General features: G+C 41.6%; 1 pseudogene; it reads left to right on the forward strand.

Moving 5' to 3' along the window:
- Nucleotides 1–10446, forward strand: part of LOC133247113 (F-box only protein 16-like) — a 37350-nt pseudogene extending 26904 nt beyond the window's left edge.
- Nucleotides 10447–12049: the final 1603 nt, after the last annotated feature.

A 12049-nucleotide genomic window follows, 5' to 3' on the forward strand; every position in this document is an offset into this window, starting at 1 on the left:
AAGGAGAGTAAGGTTGGCATACTATTCAAAAATCAGTCCATGTAATTCACAGAATAAAAGAGAAAAGATGTCCAGTCATTTCAATATATGTAAACAAAAGCATTTAAAATTTTTTCAACATTTGCGATTTACAAAAGTCTCAAACGGCTTTGGGTAAAGGGAACAAAGTTTTTGTTTACTTAATGAAAAAGTCACCAGTTTTCATTATTATCTATTCTGTTAATGGGTCAAATATTTTGTACTTTTCAGAATTAATGATGCTTATTTATGTATATAGTTCCTAGCATCCATGCCTAAATTTTCTCCCCTGAAACTGCTTTTTTATTATCATGTATTCTTTATTACCAGTGGTGTTAAACAAGACCTCTTCCAGCAAAAATAGATTTCATTCAATATAAACTCAGAAAAATGAAATGAATGTCCATCTTTTTTTATTTAGTTTATTTTTTTGGCCACCCCGTGTGACTTGGGCTTTTAGTTCCCTGACCAGGGATCAAACTCCTGCTCTTGGCAGTGAAAGTGTGGAGTCCTAACCGCTGGACCACCAGGGGATTCCTTGAATGTCCACTTTAAGTGAAATTCACACTGTGCTGTGCTTAGCTGCTCAGTCGTGTCCAACTCTTTTCAACCCCATGGACTGTAGTTCACCAGGCTTCTCTGTCCATGGGGATTCTCCAGGCAAGAACACTGGAGTGGGTTGCCATTTCCTTCTCCAACATATGAAAGTTAAAAGTGAAAGTGAAGCCTCTCAGTCGTGTCTGACTCTTAGAGACCCCATGGGACTGCAGCCTACCAGGCTCTTCCGTCCATGGGATTTTCCAGGCAAGAGTACTGGAGTGGGGTGTCATTGCCTTCTCCATCCCTTAGGCTACAACCGTATAAAAACCCTTACAAATTTTATATACAAAAAAACCAGACTTTCATTTTGGGCAATTAAAAAATAGACTTTCCAAAAAAAAAAAAAAAGACTTTCGTTTTCCAAGTCTTTGGAAATGGCTGAAGTTTTGATAATTGATAAAATCTATACTTTATCCCATGCCCTTAAGCCCGAGGCCAGGGGTGGCGGCTGGGAGGAGCAACCCCACGCCCAAGGAGCCATGGCTGCGTGGGCGCAGGAGTGCCTAGAGGAGCTATACCCCGTTGAAGGTCAGGAGATACCCCTTGTCCAAGGTAAGGAGCAATGGCTGCGCTTTGCTGGAGCAGCCTTGAAGAGATACCCCACACCCTAGGTAAGAGAAACCCAAGTATGATGGTAGGTGTGGCAAGAGGGCATCAGAGGGCAGACACACTAAAACCATACTCACAGAAAACTAGTCAATCTAATCACACTAGGACCACAGCCTTTTCTAACTCAATGAAACTAAGTCATGCCTGTGGGGCAACCCAAGACAGGCGAGTCATGGTGGAGAGATCTGACAGAATATGGTCCACTGGAGTAGGGAATGGCAAACCACTTCAGTATTCTTGCCTTGAGAACCCCATGAACAGTATGAAAAGGCAAAATGATAGGATACTGAAAGAGAAACTCCCCAGGTCAGTAGGTGCCCATTATGCTACTGGAGATCAGTGGAGAAATAACTCCAGAAAGAATGAAGGAATGGAGCCAAAGCAAAAACAATACCCAGCTGTGGATGTGACTGGTAATAGAAGCAAGGTCCGATGCTGTAAAGAGCAATACTGCATAGGAACCTGGAATGTCAGGTCCATGAATCAAGGCAAATTGGAAGTGGTCAAACAAGAGATGGCAAGAGTGAATGTTGACATTCTAGGAATCAGCGAAATGAAATGGATTGGAATGGGTGAATTTAACTCAGATGACCATTATATCTACTACTGCAGGCAGGAATCCCTCAGAAGAAATGGAGTAGCCATCATGGTCAACAAAAGAGTCCGAAATGCAGTACTTGGATGCAGTCTCAAAAACGACAGAATGATCTCTGTTGATTTTCAAGGCAAGCCATTCAATATCACAGTAATCCAAGTCTATGCCCCAACCAGTAACGCTGAAGAAACTGAAGTTGAATGGTTCTATGAAGACCTACAAGACCTTCTAGAACTATCACCCAAAAAAGATGTCCTTTTCATTATAGGGGACTGGAATGCAAAAGTAGGAAGTCAAGAAACACCTGGAGTAACAAGCCAATTTGGCCTTGGAATATGGAATGAAGCAGGGCAAAGACTAATAGAGTTTTGCTAAGAAAATGCACTGGTCATAGCAAACACCCTCTTCCAACAACACAAGAGAAGACTCTACACATGGACATCACCAGATGGTCAACACCGAAATCAGATTGACTATATTCTTTGCAACCAAAGATGGACAAGCTCTACACAGTCAGCAAAAACAAGACCAGGAGCTGACTGTGGCTCAGATCATGAACTCCTTATTACCAAATTCAGACTTAAATTGAATAAAGTAGGGAAAACCACTAGACCATTCAGGTACGACCTAAATCAAATCCCTTATGTGGAAGGGAGAAATAGATTTAAGGGCCTAGATCTGACAGATAGAGTGCCTGATGAACTATGGAATGAGGTTCGTGACATTGTACAGGAGACAGGGAACAAGACGATCCCCATGGAAAAGTAATGCAAAAAAGCAAAATGGCTGTCTGGGGAGGCCTTACAAATAGCTGTGAAAAGAAGAGAAGCGAAAAGCAAAGGAGAAAAGGAAAGATATAAACACCTGAATGCAGAGTTCCAAAGAATAGCAAGAAGAGATAAGAAAGCCTTCTTCAGCGATCAATGCAAAGAAATAGAGGAAAACAACAGAATGGGAAAGACTAGTGATCTCTTAAAGAAAATCAGAGATACCATAAAGAAAATCAGAGATACCAAAGAAACATTTCATGAAAAGATGGGCTTGATAAAGGACAGAAATGGTATGGACCTAACAGAAGCAGAAGATATTAAGAAGAGATGGCAAGAATACACAGAAGAACTGTACAAAAAAGATCTTCACGACCCAGATAATCACGATGGTGTGATCACTGACCTAGAGCCAGACATCCTGGAATGTGAAGTCAAGTGGGCCTTAGAAAGCATCACTACGAACAAAGCTAGTGGAGGTGATAGAATTCCAGTTGAGCTATTCCAAATCCTGACAGACGATGCTGTGAAAGTGCTGCACTCAATATGCCAGCAAATTTGGAAAACTCAGCAGTGGCCACAGGACTGGAAAAGGTCAGTTTTCATTCCAATCCCAAAGAAAGGCAATGCCAAAGAATGCTCAAACTACCGCACAATTGCACTCATCTCACACGCTAGTAAAGTAATGCTCAAAATTCTCCAAGCCAGGCTTCAGCAATATGTGAACCGTGAACTTCCTGATGTTCAAGCTGGTTTTAGAAAAGGCAGAGGAACCAGAGATCAAATTGCCAACATCTGCTGGATCATGGAAAAAGCAAGAGAGTTCCAGAAAAACATCTATTTCTGCTTTATTGACTATGCCAAAGCCTTTGACTGTGTGGATCACAAGAAACTGTGGAAAATTCTTCAAGAGATGGGAATACCAGACCACCTGATCTGCTTCTTGAGAAATTTGTATGCAGATCAGGAAGCAACAGTTAGAACTGGACATGGAACAACAGACCGGTTCCAAATAGGAAAAGGAGTACGTCAAGGCTGTATACTGTCACCCTGCTTATTTAACTTCTATGCAGTGTACATCATGAGAAACGCTGGACTAGAAGAAACACAAGCTGGAATCAAGATTGCCAGGAGAAATACCAATAACCTCAGATATGCAGATGACACCAGCCTTATGGCAGAAAATGAAGGGGAACTCAAAAGCCTCTTGATGAAAGTGAAAGTGGAGAGTGAAAAAGTTGGCTTAAAGCTCAACATTCAGAAAACGAAGATTATGGCCTCCGGGCCCATCACTTCATGGGAAATAGATGGGGAACCAGTGGAAACAGTGTCAGACTTTATTTTTCTGGGCTCCAAAATCACTGCAGATGGTGACTGCAGCCAGGAAATTAAAAGACACTTACTCCTTGGAAGGAAAGTTATGACCAACCTAGATAGCATATTCAAAAGCAGAGACATTACTTTGCCAACAAAGGTCCGTCTAGTCAAGGCTATGGTTTTTCCTGTGGTCATGTATGGATGTGAGAGTTGGACTGTGAAGAAGGCTGAGAGCTGAAGAATTGATGCTTTTGAACTGTGGTGTTGGAGAAGACTATTGAGAGTCCCTTGGACCGCAAGGAGATCCAACCAGTCCATTCTGAAGGAGATCAGCCCTGGGATTTCTTTGGAAGGAATGATGGTAAAGCTGAAACTCCAGTACTTTGGTCACCTCATACGAAGAGTTGACTCATTGGAAAAGACTCTGATGCTGGGAGGGATTGGGAGCAAGAGGAGAAGGGGACGACAGAGCATGAGATGGCTGGGTGCCATCGGGAGTTCGTGATGGACAGGGAGGCCTGGCGTTCTGTGATTCATGGAGTTGCAAAGAGTCGGACACGAGTGAGCGGCTGATCTGATCAGATCTGATAGTTTACCCCTATGTAATGGTAATTGTCTCTGTGTTTTAGATAGGTAGAACAGGGTACTGTTTTTAAGAATGTATATTTTTAGTAACAAATTAACTGCAGTTGTGGAATAACTGTATAATGTTATGGTAGGAGAGGTGGCAATATAGGATAGAGAAGTTCATTGCGTGGGTTTGAAGCTGGAGAGTGCTGGATTCAAATTCTGACCCTGTGTCTTACTGCTTATGTCTTAATAGTAGTAGTGGAAAAATTAATCAGTTCATCCTACCTTCAGTTTTCTCTTCTGTAAAAGGGAAGTAGTTACGATTATCTTTTAAAATTATTATGAAGGTTAAATAAAGTAATGTAGGAACGGGACTTTCCTGGAGGTCCAATGGTTAAGACTCTCTGCTTCCAATGTAAGGGGTGCAGGTTCGATCTCTAGTAGAGGGAATGAGGATCTGGCATGCCTCACTGTATAACACCCCTCAGAAAATAATAATAACACAGGAATACTTCCTGAGACAGTTCCTGGCACATTCAAGTACCTCTGGGTTGTTGGCTGCTGTAATCATTGCCACCATCATCAGTGCCATCATGGTGATGATGATAATGATTTTTTTAAAGGATTTATTTATTTATTCATTTTTGGTTGCAAAGGGTCTTCATTACTGCCCTTGGGCATTCTCTAGTTGCAGTGAACAGGGGCTATTCTTTACCTTCCATGCTCAGGATTCTTATTGCAATGGCTTCTCTTGTTGCAGAGCAAAGACTCTAGAGCTCTGGCTCAGTGGTTGTGGCACACAGGCATGTGGAATCCTCCTGGACCAGGGATTGAACCAGTGTCCCCTGCATTGGCAGGCAGATTCTTAATCACTAGACCACCAGGGAAGTCCATGTTCTTTATTTTACTTTTGTTATTATTATGGTGTTTTAAGAACAAAAATAATTTCTCCTTCTAGACACCTCCAAAAGATGGGTTTGTGATTGTGGATGTTCAACCCATTGGAAGCAGTTCTCCAGGGGGAAAGCTGTCTCCTTCATCTGCTTTCTGATCCTCTTCCTCTTTAAGAAAGAAGAACCACCCAGGGGAGAAAGAACTCCCACCCTGGAGGTCTTCTGACAAGCATCCAAATGATAGAATTCGCTTCAATTACCTGGACAATTGTGACTCCATTGAACACAGCTGGCAAGTGTAAGAACTGTGCCCTTCTCCACTTCTTTCCTTTTAGAAAAAATTTACTGGCACTTTGGTCTACAAAAAGATGAAAACAGAAGCTACTGTGAAATACAAATATTTTTCACCGGTGGTGGTGGTTTAGTCACTGAGTCATGTCAGACTCTGTGCAACCCCATGGACTGTAGCCCACCAGGCTCCTCTGTCCATGGGGACTCTCCAGGCAAGAATACTGGAGTGGGTTGCCATTCTCTTTTCCAGGGGATCTTCCCAACCCAGGGATCAAAACTGCATCTGCTGCATTGCAGGGTGGATTCTTTACTGCTGAGCCACCGGAGAAGCCCCAAGAAGCAAAAAGTGATTTAAAATAAATGAACCTTTATTGGTAAATTTGATCTTTTCTTTAGGATTTGTTTGCATTTTGTAGCTGTAATGCTTTCCTTACAGCTTCTTTTAATATTTTAATACCTCAGATTCCAATCCAGCACCATAGGGTTCATAAGAGTCTTTTCCGTATTTGTGCCTCCCTTCTGTGACATTGGTGTATATATGTGTGTGTATATATACATGTGTATATATATATATATATATATATATTCGACTATATATGTCCGATCAGATCAATCACTCAGTCATGTCCGACCCTTTGCGACTCCATGAATCGCAGCACGCCAGGCCTCCCTGTCCATCACCAACTCCTGGAGTTCACTCAGACTCACGTCCATCTAGTCAGTGATGCCATCCAGCCATCTCATCCTCTGTCGTCCCTTTCTCCTCTTGCGCCCAATCCCTCCCAGCATCAGAGTCTTTTCCAATGAGTCAACTCTTCGCATGAGGTGGCCAAAGTACTGGAGTTTCAGCTTTAGCATCATTCCTTCCAAAGAACACCCAGGGCTGATCTCCTTCAGAGTGGACTGGTTGGATCTCCTTGCGGTCCAAGGGACTCTCAAGAGTCTTCTCCAACACCACAGTTCAAAAGCATCAATTCTTGGGCGCTCAGCTTTCTTCACAGTCCAACTCTCACATCCATACATGACCACAGGAAAAACCATAGCCTTGACTAGACGGACCTTTGTTGGCAAAGTAATGTCTCTGCTTTTGAATATGCTATCTAGGTTGGTCATAACTTTCCTTCCAAGGAGTAAGCGTCTTTTAATTTCGTGGCTGCAGTCACCATCTGCAGTGATTTTGGAGCCCCCAAAAATAAAGTCTGACACTGTTTCCACTGGTTCCCCATCTATTTCCCATGAAGTGGTGGGACCGGATGCCATGATCTTTGTTTTCTGAATGTTGAGCTTTAAGCCAACTTTTTCACTCTCCACTTTCACTTTCATCAAGAGGCTTTTGAGTTCCTCTTCACTTTCTGCCATAAGGCTGGTGTCATCTGCATATCTGAGGTTATTGATATTTCTCCCGGCAATCTTGATTCCAGCTTGTGCTTCTTCTAGTCCAGCGTTTCTCATGATGTACTCTGCATAGAAGTTAAATAAGCAGGGTGACAGTATACAGCCTTGACGTACTCCTTTTCCTATTTGGAACCCGTTTGTTGTTCCATGTCCAGTTCTAACTGTTGCTTCCTGACCTGCACACAAATTTCTCAAGAGGCAGATCAGGTGGTCTGGTATTCCCATCTCTTGAAGAATTTTCCACAGTTTCTTGTGATCCACACAGTCAAAGGCTTTGGCATAGTCAATAAAGCAGAAATAGATGTTTTTCTGGAACTCTCTTGCTTTTTCCATGATCCAGCAGATGTTGGCAATTTGATCTCTGGTTCCTCTGCCTTTTCTAAAACCAGATTGAACATCAGGAAGTTCACAGTTCACATATTGCTGAAGCCTGGCTTGGAGAATTTTGAGCATTACTTTACTAGCGTGTGAGATGAGTGCAATTGTGCGGTAGTTTGAGCATTCTTTGGCATTGCCTTTCTTTGGGATTGGAATGAAAACTGACCTTTTCCAGTCCTGTGGCCACTGCTGAGTTTTCCAAATTTGCTGGCATATTGAGTGCAGCACTTTCACAGCATCGTCTGTCAGGATTTGGAATAGCTCAACTGGAATTCTATCACCTCCACTAGCTTTGTTCATAGTGATGCTTTCTAAGGCCCACTTGACTTCACATTCCAGGATGTCTGGCTCTAGGTCAGTGATCACACCATCGTGATTATCTGGGTCGTGAAGATCTTTTTGTACAGTTCTTCTGTGTATTCTTGCCATCTCTTCTTAATATCTTCTGCTTCTGTTAGGTCCATACCATTTCTGTCCTTTATCGAGCCCATCTTTTCATGAAATGTTTCTTTGGTATCTCTGATTTTCTTTAAGAGATCACTAGTCTTTCCCATTCTGTTGTTTTCCTCTATTTCTTTGCATTGATCGCTGAAGAAGGCTTTCTTATCTCTTCTTGCTATGTATGTACATACATAATTTTGTGTGGGATTCCCTGGTGGCTCAGAACCCACCTGCAATGTGGGAGAACTGGGTTCCATCCCTGGGTTGAGAAGATCCCCTGGAGGAGGACATGGTAACCTACTCCAGTATTTCTGCCTGGAAAATCCCCATAGACAGAGGAGGCTGGCGGGCTACAATCCATGGAGTCGCAAACAGCTGGACACAAGTGAGTGACCAAGCACAATGTAGCATAATCTTGTATAAAAAAATGTATTATATGAAGTATACACACAGAGTATACATTTACTTAACAAATTCTGGAAGTATTTTCTGGAATTGCTAACTCATATCATTGTCAAAATAAATCTGCTAACTAGAATTCAATGTTTGTTTCTGGTTCATTTTGCCTTTAGCCTGAGGGTATATACTCATAATAATAATAATGTGAATCCATACTTTATCCTATTGTATGCAATCACTTTAAAAAGCAAATATTAATGTTAATACAAACAATAAGGTTACTGAAAACAATTTAGTATGTCTTTGGCTGTGTTTTTGTCCTTAGGATATGTTCTACTAAGGCTGTTCAGAAAAATGACTGTTTTAAAGTCCCATGAAGTTATTCCTTTGTGTGGGGTAACACCACCAGCTGTTTTTAGATTTTGGGATTTTTTTTTTCTTTTATTTCGTAATTTTGAGATGGTTCCAAAGTCAAATATACAAAACAAAGTGTATCTTGAAAAGTCTTCAATACTGTTCCCTGTTCCTAATTGGATTACAGGGGAATCCTACAGATAGGTAAACTATTTTTTTAAATGTCCTTACATTTAAAAAATCATAAAGGTGGGGAAGTGGGGCGGATGAAAAAAACAGAAACAAATACAGACACATGCATCCCTTTCTGAAAGAAATGGTGTCACACAATACATACCACTTTATCCCACTTTCTTTCTTCATGTAACAATATATCCAGGAGCTCACTCCACAGGTATATGAAGAAATACTCTGGCCTCCTTTTTACAGCCCACAGTCCTCCATTGTATGGATGTGTCAGAGTTTATTCAACCCCTTCTCTATTGATAGACACTTGGCTTCTTTCCACCTGAGTGAAGATAATCTTTTAAATAGCAGGAACATGTATACCTGTGATGGATTCATTTTGATATTTGGCAAAACTAATACAATTATGTAAAGTTTAAAAATAAAATAAAATTTAAAAAATAAATAAATAAATAAATAAAAGTATACTTTCTGCCAAAAAAATAAAAAAATAAATAGCAGGAACAACAAAATCAAATAGACAAACAGCTATGGCAACCACCAAAGCTTTAAAATGATATTTATAATTTTCCCAATGCTCTCCAATTAACAGAAGAAGGAAAAGACATGAAATGACCCCAGCTTTCAACCGACAGTCATGTGATAAGAAGAATAAATCACAGGACAGATCTAAACTAAGAAAAGCACAGTCGCTGGTAAGTGTTGCTTATAAAACATCCCCCCGCCCCATAATGTTAATGGAAAATGCTGGATCTCTATAATCCTATTCTTGAGATTGATTTTTTTTTTTTATGGGAACCATCAAGTAAAGGTTTAAATTCTAGTCTCTGACACTGACTGGCTAGCTGTGTGACCTTAAAGATGCCCTTTATTTAATCTCTCTGAGCCTTGGTTTTTTTAAAAGCTTGGATGGATTGATGTGTGTGAATCTGCTTTGAAAACTATACAACATAAAGGAAGTATTATTATCATTGTTTCTTTCTTCTTCTGTGAGTCCTTTAGGGTCACAGAGGGGAGCCTATAGAAATTTCTCTGTAGAAATTACTTACCTGTAGAATGCAAGTTCCACTGACCTAAGAAAAACGTATTGGGCTGTGCTTAGTCGCTCAGTTGTATCCAACTCTCTATGGTCCCATGGGCTGTAGCCCACCAGGATCCTCTGTCCACAGAATTTTCCAGGCAAGAATACTGGAATGGATTGCCTTTTTCTATTCCAGGGGATCTTCCTGACCCAGGGATCAAGCCCATCTTCTCTTGCATCTCCTGCATTGGCAGGAGAATTCTTTACCACTGCACCACCTGGCGAGCCCAAGAAAAAGATATTGAGTTGGCCAAAAATTTGATTCTGGTTTTCCTTTACATCTTATGGAAAAACCCAAATGTTTTGGCCAGCCTGATATGCATTCCATAGCTGTTCTGTCACCAAATGACTTAAGAAGAAAAAAAAAAAAAATGAATTAAGAACTTTTCTTTCCCTAATTAAAAAATAGCTAATTGACAACCTAATAAAAGTCAGTGGTTGTGACTAGGGAGCATTATTTCAGAGCAGAATTTCCCAAATTGTGGTTCTGTACCCCCAGTGGATCCCTTTCAGCACATATGAGAGTCTTTGGAGCCAAGCAGAAGGGAATAAGGGTGGAGTAAAAAGTTTCAATTAGTAGTAAAGATTTAGAAAAAGGCTGTAGATACACACTAAAAGACAATTAATATAAAATGGGTGTCAATTGGGAGGAGGATGAATGTGCCCTCATGAATAAATCACTTTTATAGCTCTCCTTTAAAGCTTAATTACTTTCTGTTTCAATGCATTTTCAAGTGTTATGTTCCAAAAGAGAGAGAGATGAGCTTTTTGAAATAGGTTAGTATATATTCTGAGGAGACAATCTGGTTGGACGGGATGAGACTTATCACAGACATATGTACCCAGGCCCAAGGGAATGAGGAAGCTTAAAATAGAGCAGTAAAATTGTCAGTGAAAACCTTAATTGAGAAAAATAACCATGAGGTTTATCACCCGAGCCACTCAGGCATGCGGCTGCCTAGTTGCCCAGCCCCTCCTCAGCCAGAAGTAGAAAGAAATCTGGGGGAGAATAGGGAATTTGCAGGAAGATAAAAGTTGGTGACGTATGCTTACAAACTATGAGCTGCTGCTGCTGCTGCTAAGTGACATCAGTCGTGTCTGACTCTGCGATCACATAGACGGCAGCCGACCAGGCTCCCCTATCCCTGGGATTCTCCAGGCAAGAACACTGGAATGGGTTGCCATTGCCTTCTCCAACAAACTATAAGCACAATCAGACATTTCTCTGGCTTAAAAGAAAAAAAAAAAAATCAAAGGCTAAACAGAAACCCTCTCTCTGGGTTTTTGACATTCATCTGTCACCCTCTAGCAGGGCTTGCTTAAGTTAAAACACTCATAAATTAAAGAAAGTTGTGCTCATTCAAGCTGAAAGGGAAACCAGGGCAAAGTAAACAAGGATGGAACACCATTAAGCTACGAGTAGGTGAAATGTGCGATTATATGGATCTACTTGTGTGTGTTACTTGCTCAGTCATGTCTGACTCTTTGCGACCCTGTGGACTGTAGCCTGCCAGGATTCTCTGTCCATGGAATTCTCCAGGCAAGAATACTGGAGTGGGTTGCCATTTCCTCCTCCAGGGGATCTTCTGACCCAGGGATCGAACCTGGGTCTCCTGCATTGCAGGTAGGTTCTTTACCATCTGAGCCACCAGGGAAGCGTACTTGTGTGGTTTCTGTAAATATGCTAATTAGAATCACTATTTCTGCTTAATTATGATAAGGAGCATTAAGGCATAATTAAATCCTCCAAAAGTGAGCTGGGATGTTTGACTCCACATTGGTGTCTGTGATGTGCGTGCATGCTGTCTTGTCTGACTCTTTGCAACCCCATGGACTGTAGCCTGCCAGGCTCCTCCTTTCCTTGGAGTTTTCCAGACAAGAATACTGCAGTGGGTTGCCATTTCCTACTCCAGGATATCTTTCAGACCCAGAGATTGAACCCGAGTCTACTGTGTCTCCTGCATTGGCAGGCAGAGTCTGTACCACTCTGCCACTGGGGGAGCCTTGTGGCTGTTCAGGCAGCAGGCTGCAGGCTGCAGGCTGCAGGTGGCTAAGGCCCTCTCCCTCCACTGCACCAGTTTCCCCCACCACCCACCACACCCCTCCCTCAGAGGAAAGGCGCAACCTCCTACATGAGATAAGGTGACTGTGAAAA

Source organism: Bos javanicus, chromosome 5, assembly GCF_032452875.1.
Source record: "Bos javanicus breed banteng chromosome 5, ARS-OSU_banteng_1.0, whole genome shotgun sequence".
Classification (NCBI taxonomy): Eukaryota; Metazoa; Chordata; class Mammalia; order Artiodactyla; family Bovidae; genus Bos; species Bos javanicus.